At 39.5% G+C, this 20,000-nt stretch overlaps 1 protein-coding gene across 1 annotated transcript in view; it reads left to right on the forward strand.

The window, feature by feature from the left end:
- The window catches only part of LOC122797754 (DENN domain-containing protein 3-like), a 1,015,730-nt gene that overhangs the window by 503,709 nt on the left and 492,021 nt on the right, over positions 1 to 20,000 (forward strand). The gene's annotated exons all lie outside the window — the stretch shown is intronic.

A 20,000-nucleotide genomic window follows, 5' to 3' on the forward strand; every position in this document is an offset into this window, starting at 1 on the left:
CCGGGTTTTGGGGCCAAAAAGCATGGTATGAGGTATAACCTGGTAGTGCTGGGGTGCTCTCTGGAGCCTTGAACCAGGTTTCTGTCACTGCACAGATATCGATGTTCTCCATACTGAGGAGAGATTCGAGTGCATGCATTTTGAGGTTTAGACTTCTGGCGTTTAGCAGCATTACCCTTAGTTTCTTGTTCTTAGTGTTTTCTAAGGAGGTGGGTTTGTTTTTTGAGCCTTGCCTAAAAAAGGCACTATAGTGGTGGCAAGAGCCTTTGCCAGTATCCGAAAGCCCAGGGGAGACAGGTGCAAGCCATCCCTTGTGAAGCAATGTGGCTTGTCAAGCATGTCTTCCCAGGCTGATAGACACTGGATCCCCTTTGAATGACACCAAAATTTTAGCCAATTATTAAAATCGATCATTTTGTCTTTATATTGTGTCATCATTCTAGGTGAGGGTAAGATGCTGCTCAAGGTCAGAGTCATACCGGCTTGGGCTACATGATCGGAGAGCTCCTTTATGTCTCTCTTCATGTAGTCGAGGGAGGTACGTCTCAGGTCGTTCACACCAGCGTGTACTATGACCGAGTCATACTTGTACTTGCTTTGGAGCGACCTGAGTGCTTGCGTAATATGACGGATCCTAGTGCCAGACAGGCAGTTCACTGTGACCTTTTCTTTGTTCAGCCTGGTGAGTGGAACGTCAGTGTGCCTGACTATAGAATCACCTATTACAAGTGTGTCAGGTGTGTTCTTCTGCCTTAAGGGCTGTGACTGTTTGGCACTCTGACTTTGCGGGCTATGTGTTGCTCGTTTTTTGTTGTGGGGTAGCATTTGCTTGGATGTTTTCCTTGGAGGTCTCTGCTGTTTAGGTAGAATTTTGATTAGAGCCTCCGAATATGTTTTTGTGTGCTTGTGTGGTTGGATTGCTGTTGTGGTAGGACTATGTGAGACTGGATTAGTGCTGTGTGATGTTACCTTCTTCTCCGGTCTAGTTATACCAGTTTTGAGGTGAGAGAGTTTGGCATCCAGTTTGGCTATATGGTTGCATCTCTCGCATATGTTTGATCCTGTTTGGAGGAGGAGAGGGTTGTCAGTGTACATGAGACAGTTGTAACATTGCCTCAAGATTCCCAGATTCACCAGTTGGACTGAAGAGGAGACCATTAACTGACCTTTGGACATGCTAGAGTAGTATAGGGGACTCTTTTATCACACAGTGAAAAGGACCAATAGGGGACAAGGTAGTCTTAGAAGGTATATGAGGATGTAGTGCTTTTAGTATATTAGTGCTAAAATGCAAGATTTTTTATTTGGGCAAGTGCAGGGTCTTAGATTGAGAATAGGATGCTTACTTTGAGAATTAGAGCAGTTCCAAGGGAAAAAGTGAAAAGCAGACTCAGTGGAACCGGAAAAAGTTTAAACCAGATTAGGCGGCGCTGCTGCGCTATGCGCACAATCGCGCAAAAGCGGATTTTTATGCAGGGAACTTCAAAGAGCTAGAAATGGTCCACAATGAACAATTACTACTAGATTCTTGTGCTGAGGTCACTCCTTTGGGGACAGATAGGCTGCTCAAGGCTCCCCACTCCCACTGGTGAGCAAAGAAACTTCCTTCTATCCAAGTAAGGTAATGGGCAACACAGGAACTATCCCAAAGTCCAGAATACAGCAAAGCCTGTATAGGGGACTATTCTAGCCAAGGAAAGGTGGGAAACAAGGATACCTTTTTTTGTTTTGTTTTTTTCAAGAAAACAACAGGAAAATGCAGGAAAACAACAGTATATTAAATGCACAGGCTAGCGCACTTGAGTGGGCAGTCTCAACAGTTAATTTAAACAAACTTTAACTTAAGTGCAGGTAATAAAAAATGCTAAATACAGTTAAATTAGCAGTTTAACTTCGTTTTCAGCAAGAAAGGAAGGTCGCACAGGTAGAAACAGCAAAAATATACTTATATCTTGAAAGTAGTCACTTTTTTCGATTCTCTGCTGCTAGCACCACTCTGCAGGACCACGAGGAGCTGTTGCTGAGTAGTATAAGCGAAAAAAACACTCACAGGTGGATTTTTAAGCAGGGAACTTCAAAGAGCTAGAAATGGCCCAAAACGGCCAATTACTACAAGATTCTTGTGCTGAGGTTACTCCTTTAGGGACAGATAGGCTGCTCAAGGCTCCCCACTCCCACTGGTGAGCAAAGAAACTTCCTTCTATCCAAGTAAGGTAATGGGCAACACAGGAACTATCCCAAAGTCCAGAATACAGCAAAGCCTGTATAGGGGACTATTCTAGCCAAGGAAAGGCGGGAAACAAGGATATTTTTTGTTTTTTTGTTTTTTTCAAGAAAACAACAGGAAAATGCAGGAAAACAATAGTATATTAAATGCACAGGCTAGCGCACTTGAGTGGGCAGCCTCAACAGTTAATTTAAACAAACAAACTTTAACTTAAGTACAGGTAATAAAAAAATGCTAAATACAGTTAAATTAGCAGTTTAACTTCATTTTCAGCAAGAAAGGAAGGTCGCACAGGTAGAAACAGCAAAAATATAAAAGTGAACTTTTGCATAAGTGCACTTCATCGAAAACACCACAGCATAGTGGAGGACATAAAAACAAGCTATGTCCTCCACTACGGTGCGATAGTCACTGACCTTAGGGTTAGGACACGGGTTAGGGTAAGGGGATAGTTAGTAAAGCTGTCCCCTAACCCATGCCCTAACCCTAAGGTTCGTGACTATCACACCATAGTGGAGGACATTGCTATGTCCTACGCTCCGCTGCAGTTGTCATGGACCTTAGGGTTAGGGCACGGTCATGGTAAGGGCTATCCCCTTACTATGACCCGTGCTCTAACCCTAAGGTCCATGAGTACTGCACGGAAGTACAGTACAACACCCATTCATTGTACTGAAATTTGCATAAGTGCACTTTTGATTAAGTATATACATATATATATATATATATATATATATATATATACATACACACACACACACACACACACACACACACACACACACACACACACACACACACACACACACACACACACACACACACACACACACACACACACACACACACACACACACACACACACACACACACACACACACACACACACATGGATTTACATGACTTCGCCAAGTTTTCAGAAACCCAAAATTCATATGGTCGAGACCATATGATCAGGTTTCTGAAACTCAAAATTAAAAAAATCTACTTTTTTGCAGGGGATGCCCCCTGCACCGTCCATGTGGGGGCTGTGCTCCCCACACACACACACATACACACACACACACACACACATAGATATATATATATACATATATATATATATATATATATATATATATATATATATATATATAACAACTGAAAGATCACACTACAGTGGGGAAAAGTAAATTCCCCTTTGAGGCAAAACTGTGTAGATTGTGGTACAATTTACCCTTCCCCCTACTGTATTGCAATCTCAGAGTTGGTATGTATAATTTGCAGGGCGTGTGGGGGGTGCAGGGGAGCTTATCACCCCCCCACCCCCCTTGAAAAAAAATTTTTTTTTTTTTTGGGTTTTCGGAAACTCAGTCATATAGTCTCAACCATATGGATTTCTAGTTGCCGAAAACTCGGTGAAGTCATATAAACCCATATATGTATATATGCGTGTGTGTGTGTGTGTATGTATATGTATATGTATATATATATATATATATATATATATATATATATATATATATGTGTGTGTGTGTATTCACTTTATAATCTTGAAATATTGAAATATCGAATTTCAATATTTCGAAACTATAAAGTCAAATCTTCAGAATTCCGAAACATCAAAACCGCGAAAGTTAAAATCCCGAATGTACACACACCATACACCACACAACACACACACCATCCTACCCACACTACAACTAACAAAAACAACACACACAAACACAAATAAACAAACCTACACTACAATTAAGCAGGGGGGCAAGCCCACCTGCATCCCCACACCCCTGCTACTTATATATACTAACTCCGAGATCGCACCAAACAGAAAAAGACAGCAAACTCACCAGGTTGCTGTGATATAAAAAAATGAAACCACCATAAATCATTTCAAAACTTTTCCCACCTTTAATGTGACCTATAACCTGTACAATTCAATTGAAAAACAAACAAATCTGTTAGGGGAAAAATATAAAAAATAAAAAATGTACAATAAGCTGGTTGCGTAAGTGTGCACACCCTTAAACTAATACTTTGAAGTACCTTTTGATTAATTTACATCATTCAGTCTTCTTGGATAGGAGTCTATCAACATGGCACATCTTGACTTGGCAATATTTTCCCACTCTTCCTTGCAAAAGTGCCCCAGATATGTCAGATTGTGAGGTCATCTCTTGTGCACAGCCCTCTTCAGGTCACCCCACAGACTTTCTATTGGATTTAAGTTTGGGCTCTGGCTTGTCCATTTCAAAACTTTAATTTTCTTCTGGTGAAGCCATTCTTTTGTTGATTTGGATGTATGCTTGGGGGTCATTGTCATCTTGAAAGGTGAAATTCATAGGTAGGTACTAGGCTATCGGCTCAAGGGCCTACGTAAGCCTAGCCAACAAGGTTCCCTGGCTTACGCCACCTCTTCATCTTCAGCTTTCTAGCAGACGCCTGAAAGTTTGGGCCAAAAGTGAATGGTATTTGGAACTGTTCATAATTCCCTCCACCTTGACTAAAGCCCCAGTTCCAGCTGAAGAAAAGCAACCCCAAAGCATGATACTCCCGCCACCACCATGCTTCACCTTGGGGATGGTGTTCTTTTGGTGATGCAAAGTGTTGTTTTTGCACCAAATGTACCTTTTGGAATTGTGGCCAAAAGTTTAGCCTTGGTCTCATCAGACCATAACACATTTTCTCACATGCTTTTGGAAGACTTGATGTATTGTTTTGCAAATATTAGCTGGGCCTGGATGTTTTTCTGTGTAAGAAAAGGCTTCCATCTTGCAACCCTATCCCATAGCCCAGACATATGGAGAATACGGGAGAATTTTGTCACATGTAGTGCAGAACCAGTACTTGCCAGAAATTTCTGCAGCTCTTTCAGTGTTGCGGTAGGTCTCTTGGCAGCCTCCCTGACAAGTTTTCATCTTGTCTTTTTATCATTTTTGGAGGGACATCCAGTTCTTTGCAACATCACTGTTGTCCCATATTTTCTCCACTTTTTGATGATTGTCTTCACTGTGTTCCATGGTATATCCAATGCTGTGGAAAGTTTTTTTTACCCTTCTCCTGACTGATACCTTTCAACAATGAGATCCCTTTGATGCTTTGTAAGATCTCTGCAAAGCATGACTTTTGCTGTAGCAGGCAACTGAGTAAATGTCAGGAAGATCCTACTAGGACAGTTGAACTTTATTTGGGGTAATCAGAGTCTCTTTAATTGATGGCAGGTGTGTACCCAAGAAGACTGAATGCTGTAATTAAATCAAAAGGTGCTTCAACAAAGTATTAGTTTAAGGGTGTGCACACATCAAAGTATTAGTTTAAGGGTGTGCACACTTATGCAACCAGGATATTGTACATTTTTTATTTTTTATATTTTTCCCCTAACAGATTTGTTTGTTTTTCATTTGAATTGTACTGGTTATAGGTCACATTAAAGGTGGGGAAAGTTTTGAAATGATTTATTATGGTTTCATTTTTTTATATCACAAAAACCTGGCATTTTAACAGGGGTGTGTAAATTGTTATTATCCACTGTATATAGATAGATATATAGACACACACACACACACACACACACACGCACACACACACACACACACACACACACACACACACGCACACAAATCTTGAGCAATGCTATTTTCCATGTTGAATAACATGTTCTGTGTTAATCTATTGATCAGTGAGTTAGGTACTAAGTTATTGTGATTTATGAATTGATGTCCAACAGTTTGCATTATACAAGTCTTTTAAGACTAGGTAGTATTTGAGGGATTTTAAGGCCAGTGCTCCTTTAAATAAATTAATTGTAATTAATGTTTTATAAGTAAATGAGACTATAAATTAACTTGGCACCTTAGGCCATTTACTTCTGATGAAGTCTGTTCAAGGCAACTGACAAAAGCATTCTGTTCAGTTTGGCATTTGTTCAAAGAGTTTGCTCATTTTTTTATTTTCTATTAAAAGTGCAGTTTTTGTTTTCATTGGCTTCATTCCAATGGATTTTTGTGGATTTAAGTTGTTACCATTGGTTGATGTCCATTTGTTGATTTATTATTTGAGATGTCTCTGTGCCTGTGTGACTGATCCTGAATGTGTGCAGAGAAACATTCATTTTTTTTCTTTTACACTTTGAAATTATTTTATAACTCACGGGTCCTTACAGGCCAAACAGTCCATACTGTTTGGAAAATTAACTACTTTATGTGCTACAATATGAAATAAGACCTTGTATTTCTTATTTTCACATCCACATGCCAAAGAAACAACTGAGGCAACAATGTAAAAATCCAAAACATCAATAGCCTGGTAACTGAAAGATCACCATAGTAACAATTTGGCTCGAACAGGAGACAAGAAGTTTATTGTCAATTGAAAAACAAAAAAATGAGGATAAAAATCCACCGGTATGCAAGTTGAAACCTCCAGGTTAAGCGCTTTCATCTGGCAAAGCAGACTTCATCAGAACAATGTATGAGTGATTTGTAATCATTTAAAAACACTTGAAGGTGCCAAAAGTTTTAAAAACTCAGTCCTTATTATTTAAAAAGACAGCACTTGTTATTTGTATAAACAGTGCTCATATCTAATACTTCACTTGCTACATAAAAACCACTAGAACTAACTACCAAAATATTTCAACCAGAGTGGAATATATAAATGAATATATATATACATTTACAAAAATATCCCGGCTAATGGACAATAAACTATATACACCCTTGGATACATAAAATACATAAAATAAAATAAAATAAAATAAAATAATACGCACCAGATCTTCGGTGCATAATAACATCTACAAATCCAAATGTAAGTAATAATATAATAAGTGAATAATCCCTATCTGGGTATCAAAAAACAAAATGGCATTATGCCATAACCAAAAATGGTTTTATACTAATATGATCGTTGATACCCGGTAACCTAGTGGCATCTGTGTATATCTGCCATCAGCTCTCCTTCATAGCTAATAGGGCCTTCATATTACCTCCAAAAAATGGTATACCAACATGATCGATGATAGCAAATTTAAAGTGGTGTGTATTCCCACTCTTAAGTACATGTCGATATAAGGCATTGTTTTTATCATTGACCCTAATGCTATATAAATGATCGTATATACGTCGCTTAAACTGTCTCTCTGTTTTTCCTATATAAAATGCAGAGCATATCATACATGTTGCTATATACACCACATATTTGTTGTTACAGTTTCCTGCCCTGCACTTTATATAAGTCTTATTAAAATTATCCAATTTAAGTCCATCAGCTTCATTAACTGCATAACATTGCTTACATGAGCCACATTTTTTGGTTCCTGATGTTTTCTTATTCTTATCATGTGTGTTGGTCAAAGTTTCCAGTAATCTCTTAATGTTAGATCCAGTTTTATATACGAAACAGGGATATGTGCCTAATGTCTTAGTTATTTCTTCATCTGCAGTTATCAAATTCTAGTGTCCCTTAATAATATTTTTAATGTATTGCACCACTGGTGAATACATCAACACACAAACCCAATTGCTGTGGCCTAAATTTGGTGTTAAGCTATTGTTGCTTGTAGTATTACTCGTTGGATTTCCAAGTAAGGGTATATATTTTTTACCCCATTCCTTACTTACATAGTTGACAACATCACACAATAAGGAAACGGGATACCCCCTAACGGTAAACATAAATTTAATAAAATCAAGTTCTTTGTGCATAACTTCTATGGTCGATGACATACGGGCTGCCCTAATGCATTGCCCCTTAAAAACATTTTTAAATACATACTGTGGATGATTACTACTGAATTCCAAATAGTCATTAGAAAAGGTCTCCTTTCTATGGATGCGCGATTCAAACCCACCATCACTATGATTGATGTACATATCCAAATATGCAATACCACTTTCACTGATATTGTGAGTAAATTTTAAAAAATCAGTTGTATGATTGATGTAATTAATGAAAGAATTTATCTTATCAATAGGGCCTTTCCATAACAAAAACAAGTCATCTAAAAATCTCATATAATAAACAATGTATTGATAGTATTCACATTTGAACAAAAATTCCATTTCCCACTCAAGCATATCTACGTTAGCAAAAATGGGAGCACAAGATGCTCCCATGACTACTCCCCTGGTTTGCCTGAAGAATTCACTTTCAAAGTGAATGTAATTGTGATCCAACACTAATCCCATCATATCAGTGATGAGACAAATTCGATCCCAATCCATATCGGAAAATTTCCTCAAACTACTACTAAAATATTCCAATCCGATCTCTTTGGGAATACATGAAAATAAATTGATGACATCAATGGTAATAAAAATTAAATCACTACTCCAAATGTTGGATGTAAGATGTCCCAAAAACATCCACGAATCCTTGATGAGATGTAGAATATTGTTGCATACAGGTTTAACCCATCTGTCAATGGCAACCCCCAAGGGATATGTTTTGGACCTGCTACCCGATACTATGGGTCTAAAAGGGGGGTTTGTCAAATTTTTATGAACTTTTGGGATACCTATAATAGTAGCCATAGTGAGAAATTCCACTTTTAAAAATTGGTAGGTATCGCTAGTAATTCTATGATCAATCAAGTATTCCTCTAATGCCAAATCAATTCTTTTATAACCAATGTTTATCTCATTAAGAGAGATAGCTTCATAGTTATCGGATTGATATAGAATATTGTATATTGCGTTAATATAGTCCATACTATTAAATAACACAATTCCACCCCTTTGTCGGGTTTCATAACCCTGATCTCTTTGTTCTTCACAAGTTTATCTAAACATTTACATTCACCCTCAGTAAGATTGTCTTTGATACATTGTTTAATATATTTATCAGTTTTATACACTCTGTTAAACCTATAAATATCCTGGCTGGCCATTCTTTCAAAACTTGCTGCAACCGGATTGGCAAATGGAATATGTGTGCTCTTCTACTGAAGTACACGGGTATCAGTTAAATTACTGTTTTGAACAGACTGCTTAAACTGGATGGCTAAATTCAGCCTCCTACAGTATAATTTCAGTTCCATAATAGTATCGACTAAATTAAACCCTACAGTAGGTATAAATTTCATCCCTTTGGCAAACAACATATAAAATTCCTGAGAAATATCAACATTTGTATAATTAAACCCTTTATGTGTATATATAATATTATCGACGCTTCTATTTAATGTGTTGTTCACCCCTAAATCATCATGTTGATTTAATATTGTACCAGACACCTCATCAACCAATGCACATTCTATAATTTCAGTAATGCCTATATCCATCACTGGCCCACTTATCTCACTCTCCTGTTCCATGGTGTAAATGATTTTTTTGGGGCTGGATAAAATCTGCCCCTTTGAAAATTCGAATCCTTATCCACTTGTCCACCTATATTTCTCTGATTTCTATCACTGTCAGTCGTCTGATAATCTTTGGGACAAATATACGCCCTATTGTTGTTGTACTGCTCCACATCTCGTATGATTTTCCTACTTTTTCTCTGGTAAATGCCTTTGGCTTTTTGGTCAGCTAATAAAAACTGTTTATCATATAAATCATTCCACTGGGGGAACAATTCGTTATTGACTATTTCTTGGTTCACTTTTTCCACCTCCTGTAATAACCAGGACAATTTTTCATCATTTTTCTTAATAAGAATGTTCATATAACTGTAACCGAAACTGTCAAACAGCTGATTGAATTCCCCCACCGTAACATTATTCAATTCAAGTCCCATAGGCAATTTAAAAAACCTTAAACCCTTGGGTACAATCTGCAAAGCAATACACTTAGCCAAATATGCATTGTCAATTTTTAAATTTTTGATTGTCAACAATTTCTTTCCCAAAGAATAAATCAAGTCTTTAATTGTCCCTTCAGAATAACTATGATGTCGCCCAACGGCGTTACTAACAGAATGTCCACCATTGGTAAAGTCATATTCATCTCTTAAAAAACGGTCGAGGTAGTCCTTATCAAATGCACCAGTCACTTTGTCCGTACCATTAGTTTTATATTTCTTACATTGAGTATGGTTATTATTTTTATAATTCGGACTAGAATAAGTAGAAATGGCACCAATACCTCTTGAATTGTCCATATGTGTCCTGGTAATGGCTGAATAAGTTTTGATGTGCATTGGGCGTTTAGTACGCACTCGCACTCCCAGTCGTTCCGCCTCATCACGAACATGAAATAAACTAAAGTCAAAAGTAAAGTCATCTTCCGATGTATTACTGATGTGTAAATCCTTATCACAAGAAGGATCCCCTTCATTGTTGCAGTTTACTTGCCCGATAGGTATCTCGATCTGTGTGCTGGTGTCAACACGGTTTATAGCAGGCAAAACATCAGTGGAAGGTGCTGCATCAACAGAAGGAATTGCCGACTGCTTGTCCTTCTGCTTATCTATCTCGGTTGAATTTAATGCAGTAAAAGTGCGTCCCACTAAATCAAGTAGTCGGGACACTTCTTCCTTAAGTGTAGTAATGTCGATTTGAATTTTCCGAATCTCATCCCTGTTCAATGAAGCCTGAGGATCCTCGTTTGTGCTATCCATACCAGACCACGACAGACAAAGAAACAACTGAGGCAACAATGTAAAAATCCAAAACACCAATAGCCAAGCTCAACACAGTAACAACTCGGCTCGAACAGGAGACAAGAAGTTTATTGTCAATTAACTGGCAGGTGTGTACCCAAGAAGACTGAATGCTGTATTTAAATCAAAAGGTGCTTCAACAAAGTATTAGTTTAAGGGTGTGCACACATCAAAGTATTAGTTTAAGGGTGTGCACACTTATGCAACCAGGATATTGTACGTTTTTTATTTTTTATATTTTTCCCCTAACAGATTTGTTTGTTTTTCATTTGAATTGTACAGGTTATAGGTCACATTAAAGGTGGGGAAAGTTTTGAAATGATTTATTATGGTCTCATTTTTTTATATCACAAAAACCTGGCATTTTAACAGGGGTGTGTAAATTGTTTTTATCCACTGTATATAGATAGCTATATAGACACACACACACACACACACACACACACACACACACACACACACACACACACACGCACACAAATCTTGAGCAATGCTATTTTCCATGTTGAATAACATGTTCTGTGTTAATCTATTGATCAGTGAGTTAGGTACTAAGTTATTGTGATTTATGAATTGATGTCCAACAGTTTGCATTATACAAGTCTTTTAAGACTAGGTAGTATTTGAGGGATTTTAAGGCCAGTGCTCCTTTAAATAAATTCATTGTAATTAATGTTTTATAAGTAAATGAGACTATAAATTAACTTGGCACCTTAGGCCATTTACTTCTGATGAAGTCTGTTCAAGGCAACTGACAAAAGCATTCTGTTCAGTTTGGCATTTGTTCAAAGAGTTTGCTCATTTTTTTATTTTCTATTAAAAGTGCAGTTTTTGTTTTCATTGGCTTCATTCTAATGGATTTTTGTGGATTTAAGTTGTTACCATTGGTTGATGTCCATTTGTTGATTTATTATTTGAGATGTCTCTGTGCCTGTGTGACTGATCCTGAATGTGTGCAGAGAAACATTCATTTTTTTTCTTTTACACTTTGAAATGATTTTATAACTCACAGGATGTTCATCGTGTTTCACTGTTGCAGTCATCACTGTAGGGTTCTTCCTGCCGGCAGGCAGCCCTCGGTCGGCCAGAATCCCAAAGTCAGGGTCCGGGGTCGGCTGTGGACTCACCCTTCCTGACGTCAGTGCGCCATGGGTACAAAGCTCCCAGCCGACGCCATGTTCTCCAGTCTTTCTTGCTGTGCGGTGGAAGCAGTTCGCAAGTGCCGGTCGGCTAACTCCTGATATTTTTGGTGCTTCATTCCTAAGACTTTCTTCTTCTTCTCAAAGCTAAGTACCCCTTTGGGGAAACTTTTTCTTGCTCTAGTCCGATGTCAGAAAAAGTTAATAATTGTATTTCATGTGGGAAGCAAATACCTCATAAGGATTTCCAGTCTTACTGTATTCCTTGTCTAGGCCCTGACCACGACGTAGCTAGTTGTCGGTTTTGTGCTATATTTAATCAACGTACTATTAAGCGGAGATACGAATTTGCTTTTCACTACTTTGGCAGGCGATTTAATTACAATATGTCGTCGGACACGCTTCCGACTACCGGAGTTCACAAAAGGCGCAAGGATAAGGACAGGCCTCCGAGGTCCAAATCAGACGACGGTTTACAAGCAGAGCCAGCTGCAGGTTCAGCCGTCGTCAGTGAGGCACTTTCGCAGCCCCTGTCGTTGGCCACTACAGAACCGCTTGCCAAAACGGACTCCCACGAGGAGCCAACTAGGCCTTTGAGTACTCCAGGTGCAGGACCTTCGGACAATGCTTCCTCGGATGAGTCCGGAGCCGCTGTGCAGGTACTGGCTTCCGGGGGGGTTTTCAGGCCTACACAGCTTCAGATAAAGGCAAAGACTCCTTCAAAAACAAAGACTCAAGCCCAGGCCTCCTCTGATCCGGGACCTAAATCACAAAAACAAATGCTTAAAATGGCGGAGGACTTACTAACTATGATTAGGGGTTCACATCCTCCTCCAGACAAAAGGCCAAGACAACAATTGGACTAAGAATCCTCAGATCAGGCATCTATTTCTTCAGTGTCTTCCTCTGAACAGGATTATACTTTCCCTCCTTATGAGGATTCTGATGCTGAGGAATCCATTCCTTCAGCTTCTCCCCCTGAGGATTTTTCTTTTGGGGAAACTTTACATGACATGAGGGAGCATTTTCACTGGGAAGGACAGGAGTACTCTGAATCTAAGAGAAGGCTTAGGGATTTCCTTCTTCTTCCCCAACACACACCCCTGGCTATTCATCCACAATATCCAAAATAGGAGGATGTCTTTTCTGAGGCTATTTTAACTCCTGACTCCTTTCCTCCAGCCCCTGCAAAGCCTGATAGATATTACAGAGTCCCTGACTCCCACCAGTTTCTTTATAAAAATCATACTGCTGATCCAGAAACCATTTCTCAGGGTCCTAAGGGTGTTAAGGCCGCCACTGCTAAGAACCCTATTCCGTCAGATAAAGATTCTAGAGCTTTGGGGAGATGGGGCAAAAAAGTGTACACTTCTGCTACTTTATCCATTAGGGCTTTAAATTGTCAATTTCATATGTTAAAATATCAGCAATTTCTTCTGTCTGTTATGAAACAAAAGCTAGGTACCATTTCTGCATGTGCAGATAATAAGGAATTACACAATTTGATGCATGCTGCTGAGCAGGTGGGGAAACGTACCTTACACTGTGGTTTTAATGCTTTGGAGGCCTCATGCAAGGCAGCTGCCACTGGCACGGTCATTAGAAGGCATGCTTGGTTAAAGGAACAAAACTTGCCTGATCAAGTGAAAGCAAAGTTACTGGATGCTCCTGTTCAACATAATGTTTTGTTTGGGTCTAAGGCTGAAGAGGTGATAAAGAAAATGGAGGATAAGGCTAAATCCATGCAAACGGTTAAGGATTTCTTACAAGTTCAGCCCCCAAGATTTAGCAGAAATTGGCCAACTAAAAATTGGTCCTTTCCCAGCTCAGACAGGTCTAAGAGGGGTAGATATAGGCGCCCCAGAGGGAGGGCCCAAGCACAGACCTCTTATAGACCTAGACAGTGGAGTGCTTCCACCCCCAGGGGTGGAGAGGACATACCTCAATCTTATAGGAAACAGGCTCAATGACTCCCCCTGCATGGCTCCAGGAACCTCTCTCATGGAAGCCCCTCTAGGAGGAAACCTCTCTCTTTTTCATCAAAATTGGACTTATATAACCCAAGACAAGTGGGTTCTGGATGTAGTTTCAAGAGGTTACAAATTCCACTTTCATACCTTGCCGAGACCAAACGGATGGCCAGACCTACCAAAACACCAATGGGCAGAGGCATTAAACCAGGTGGGATCCCTCATGGCTGTGAGTGCCATAGAACTGGTTCCGCAATCAGAGATGGGGCAAGGCTTTTACACAAGACTCTTTCTAGTTCCCAGAAAACAAAATCCTAGGAGACCCATCCTGGATCTGTCAGTCTTAAATACTTTCCTGGAGATACCAAAGTTCAAGATGCTTACTCTGCAGCAGCTCCTGCCAATGTTGAGCAAAAATGCATGGATGGTGACACTGGATTTAAAGGAGGCTTACCTACACATTCCTATCAGACAGGAGTGCAGAAGATACCTCAGGTTCAAGGCAGGCTCGAAACATTACCAATTCTCTGCGCTGCCCTTTGGCTTATCTACTGCGCCCAGGGTCTTCACCAAGTGCCTGGCACCAGTAGTAGCTTACTGCAGACTCAAGGGAATTCAAATTTACCCTTATCTGGACGATTGTCTAATTCAGGCAGACAGCAAGGATGTCTTACTCCAGCACCTGTAATTTGTTCAAAATCTACTCAAGTACCTGGGATTCACTGTAAACATAAAAAAGTCAAATTTGACATCCACACAACAGATAACTTTTCTGAGTGCTCTTTTAAACACAACAACCCAAATGGCATTCCTGACATCCGAAAAACAACTTCAGCTGGCTTCAACTTTCAAAACCCTGGCGTTAATGTCTCAGCTAACTGCAAGGAAATTCCTGCAGGCTTTGGGTTACATGGCCTCCTGCATCCTTCTCATACCATATGCAAGACTGCATATGAGAAAGATACAATGGTACCTAAAAAGCGTATGGTCCCAGCATTGTCACAGTCTAGACACACAGATTGCTGTCTTGCCTTGCCTGCAAAAGGAATTCCATTGGTGGGCCATGGCATGTCTTCAAAACAAAGGGAAAGCCTTCAGTCTGCCTCCAGTCTACCAAGTGTTAACCATGGATGCCTCGGATTACGCATGGGAAGCCCACTTGCAGGGGAAAGGCCTGCAAGGTTTTTGGACAGAGGATCAGAAGCACCTACATATCTATTTAAAAGAGATGTTAGCTGTGCAGAATGCCCTTTTGGCTTTCAGGGATCTTCTGCAGCCAGGGCAACTACTGATATGGACAGACAACACTACAGTTATGTGGTACATAAACAAGCAAGGGGGTTCACACTCCTACCCCCTTTGCAGACTAGCCATGACTCTATGGAACACAGCACTGGCTTGCAAAGTGGACCTACAAGCTCAGTTCCTGCCAGGGAAACAAAATATTCTGGCAGACAGCCTCAGCAGGAACCTGTCAGACCCACATGAGTGGATGCTAGACACCCAAATATTCCAGATGATTACAGAAGCCTGGGGCTGCCGGACATAGATCTGTTTGCATCTCCCCTCAACTACCAGTTACAGACTTTTTGCAAAAGGACATATCACAGACTAGCATGGAAAGTGGATGCTCTCTCATTCAGTTGGAGGAACCTCTCAGGGTATGCCTTTCCTCCTCTACCTCTTCTTCAACGGGTGTTATTAAAGATAAAACAGGACAAACCCAAGATGATTTTACTGGCTCCAAATTGGCCTCGACAATTTTGGTACTCAACACTGATGAATCTATCCCAGGAGCCTCTTTGGATTCTACCTCAGATTCCAAATCGTTTGTCCCAACACCAGGGCCAGGTTCTGCACTCTCATATCAAAACTTGCAGCCTGGCGTATTCCGGGTCTATGATTAATCCTACCCTTTCCAAACAGGTCATGGATGTCATCTTAGAAGCCAGACGGCCTAGCACTAGAAAATCTTATGAAGGTAAATGGAAGAGATTTTGCACCTGGATGCATGCTCAGGATTCAGATCCTCTCATTCCTAATATTCCATTGATTTTACATTACCTGACAGACATGTTACATAAGGGTTTATCCTTTTCCTCCATAAAAATACATGCCTCAGCTATCTCTGCACATTACAGTACAGATCCTCCATTTTTTTCACATCTACTTCTGAAACAATATCTCAGAGGAGCAAAGAATTTAAGGCCTCCTAGGACACCACCCATACCTGCCTGGGACCTCAACTATGTTCTGGAAAAACTTACTGTGCCTCCTTTTGAGCCTGCTGCCACATCTGATATAAAGTATTTATCATGGAAGACCGCTATCCTACTGGCTTTGACTTCAGCCAAGAGAGTCTCAGAGTTACAAGCACTCATGGCTGTGGAACCTTACATTATTTTTCATCAAGACAGGGTTTCTTTAAGGACTAACCCTACTTTCATGCCTAAAGTGGTTTCTAAAGTGGCTTTAAACCAAACTATTCACCTGCCAACTTTTTTCCCCAATCCACAAAATAAGGGGGAGAGGATCTTGCATTCTTTGGATGTGCACAGGCAGCTACGTTTTTACCTAGACAGAACCAAGGATATCAGAAAAACAGAACAACTGTTTGTTTCTTATGCAGCAAATTCCCAAGGCAAGGCTATTTCAAAACGGACCATTTCTAAATTGATTACTCATGGAATCAGATTTTGTTACTCTCATCATGGAAAGCAAATCCCAGGAAAAATCAGGACTCACTCCACCAGAGCTGCTGCTACTACTTCTGCTTTTCTCAGGGGAGTACCTACCAAAGATATTTTGGAAGCTGCAACTTGGAGTTCAGTGCATATTTTCTCTAAGCACTATAATCTACCTCTTTATTCTAAGTTCAGGGCAGGCTTTGCTTCTGCAGTCTTACAAGGCCTACTAGCCGCCCCTTCTACTCAGTAACCTCCACCCTTTATCTCAGCTTTGGGATTCAACCCTACAGTGATGACTGCAACAGTGAAACACGATGAACATAGTACAGTTGTGTACACTTACCATAAATGTTGATGTTTGTGTGTCTTCACTGTTGCAGTCTGGGTTACCCACCCTCCTGTCCCCTCTTATAATTTTTATTGGTGTGGTTCCCTGCTTCATCCTTCTTCTGAGGTGTATTTGCTACAGGGTATGGGGCTTGTTGTATGTTACATTTTTGTTTTACTTTTAGCCTTTACTTTTGGGCACCTGACATCTGGGGCAAGAAAAACTGGAGAACATGGCATCGGCTGCTTTGTACCCCTGGCGCACTGACGTCAGGGAGGGTGAGTCCACAGCCAACGCCGGACCCAGACTATGGGATTATGGCCGACCGAGTGCTGCCTGCCGGCAGGAAGAACCCTACAGTGATGACTGCAACAGTGAAGACACTCCAACATCTACATTTATGGTAAGTGTACACAACTGTACTTTCTTACAGGCCAAACAGTCCATACTGTTTGGAAAATTAACTACTTTAAGTACTACAATGTGAAATTAGACCTTGTATTTCTTATTTTCACATCCACATGCCAAACTATTTTGACCTGGTGGCTTAACTCCATGGCCTGAATATGTTAATAATGTGTACATAGCTGTTTTCTGTGCCTTTTAGCTCCTGTGCTTCAGAAGTATCATCAGTCAGATGTTTACACTCTGCATTTGTGCCTAGTTTAAATTCATCATTTCACTTAAACTTTCTTAGCATTTCTTGCAGCAGTGTGACTTTCATTACTGCCTCACTGTTTCTGATGCAATTTGTACTTCACTGTATCAACCTTTTACTTATTATACGTTAGTATTACCAACAGTTGTTTTCATTTTTGCTTATTAACATGAATTTTAAACATACTTAGCTTCCTGTTTATACATCTTTGCAAAATGATTCTTTATACAATATCTTTTGCAAAACTGATAAAACATGATCATTCTTTGTGCCATGCTTACAGATAAACCTACAAGAATGTTAACTTCATATCTGTTTTCATCGCCATCACTGTAAACATTGCCCATCTGTTTCTCATTTATTTTAACATTTGATTTAATTCATAGTTTATCTTGGACATTCCTGTTTCCTTAGTTAATTCTTTTAACTATGTAATTGCAATTTCATTTTGTCGCCATAAAATCACACCTTTCGATTAATGTCAGTTCTGCTTCTCTTAATAGCTTTCCTTTTGTTTCAGCATTTCTTGTACTACATTACTGCAAACTATTTAATTGTACAGGCCACCAAATTCTCAGTACTTAGCTTGAAATTTCATTTCAGTAACAAAAGCATCTGCAGTATTTTTAAGATCTCCTACTCTTGTGAAGAACAAATGGTGAATAAATAGCAAGTATGTTGTAGACTTGTAATAATTTATGAACTTTTGCATTATTACTGTTGTCCTGTGTTCTTATCTTCTGAACTACTTTCCCCACTAAATGCAGAAACATGGCCGTTCTGCTTACAGTAAGGAATAACTCAAATTTCTGAATATTAAGTTCCAGGCTTTTGAAAAATTGCCCTGCATTTCCATCATCCCTGTCCATGGATTTGCCACCCCCTAATATTTTAGCAGTTCAGTGATGTGTATAGTATAACTTTTCCATTTCCTCTCTCTACTGTTCTACCACTTAGATTTTGGGGTATTCTGATGTCTACCTACTAATTAGTATATATTGAGCCTGATGCTGTAGAAGTTTGTTCTATGCCACTTTATAGCGAAGTGTAGAAAGTGGTTCAGCTTTCTGTTTTTGTTTCTTAATTTTATCATTTTTTGTGGAAACATGTTATTTTTTCTCCTGTGCTGATTTATTAGCACCAGTATAATGGGATTGTTGTTTTATTGCTGTTCACAGTTACCTCCACTAATTTTAATTTCTTCTCCTTCATTTGTGGTATACTTTTACACATTGATTTTTGTGTTACAAGAGTCAATGTTGTGTAGACTTGCAGCTGCTGAGTATATGACACATTTTGTGCAGAGTTTTCAATGGGTTACCTTTATTTTTGTTAACTAACCAACGAGGCATATTGATTTATGATGATGTATAGAAATCCACTCATTAGAGTCATAAATAAAGTGTGGTTTGATCAGAGTAATGGGAATATTACAATAAACTGATTATTATGTGCTTATTAAACTATTGGTTTCAGATCTGCCGATGGGTGTATGTTTGCTTGATTGCACATTCTGGGCACTTGAGGTAACTGATGGATTGTTTTGTCTTACTAGGGTTGCGCACAAGCTTGAGATCTGCTGCTGCTATTGCCATTCATGGTTCACTCATAATCATCCTGATCGACTTTTGTTTTCCAGTTTTCACTTTTCACCAACATCCTTGTCACTGAATACTTGGGTGACATTCCGTTTTATATAACAGCAGTAGGCCACAGTTGCAAAGCATGTTAAAGGAGAGGGAGGTGTTGGTTTGAAATAGCCAATGTATGGATGATGTAAAGGGATTTTTTTTAATCCGTTTGTTAACTGGGTAAGCCCACTGGCTAAAGTACCCCTGTTCATGGTTGACCATGGAGCTTTGTAGGGTTAAGTGACTTGCTCAGAGTCTCACATTAAGTAAATAGAGTTGAAGGAGTCAAAGCCTGTATCCTTCACTGCCGAAATTAGCTCATTAAGAGCTCCAAGCCAGACTGCCAGACTCACAAAGTATAAAGCAGTCAGGGGGACAGTGTTCATTTCACAATCTGAAAAGGAATGGTTTGGCTATTTCATAACCAGAAGAGGACAGCAAGGAGTATTATCAGTGATTATGTAAGAAGAAAGAGGAGGAGAAAGGAAAGAAAAGATCTAGAGTGAAAGGGGAAGAAAACCTGTGTTCCAAGACAAGTCAAAAGTGCTGGATATTGTTTTCTTTCTGAAGGGTGAGAGAGAGAGGAGGAAAGATAAAATGACTAAGATGACAGTATTAGAATAAAGGAAAATTACTCAGAAAATAGAAAGCGTGGAACAGGGGGGTAGTCCGTGTGTCTTAAATGATTTAACATTCAGATCACAATACCAGTTGTACAGCACTCATTACACAGGTATAGAAACACAACAGGTAAGTACTTACTGTTAGTTGCACTTATTG

This window comes from Protopterus annectens, chromosome 3.part1, assembly GCF_019279795.1.
Source record: "Protopterus annectens isolate FY-2018-M chromosome 3.part1, PAN1.0, whole genome shotgun sequence".
NCBI classification, from domain to species: domain Eukaryota; kingdom Metazoa; phylum Chordata; order Ceratodontiformes; family Protopteridae; genus Protopterus; species Protopterus annectens.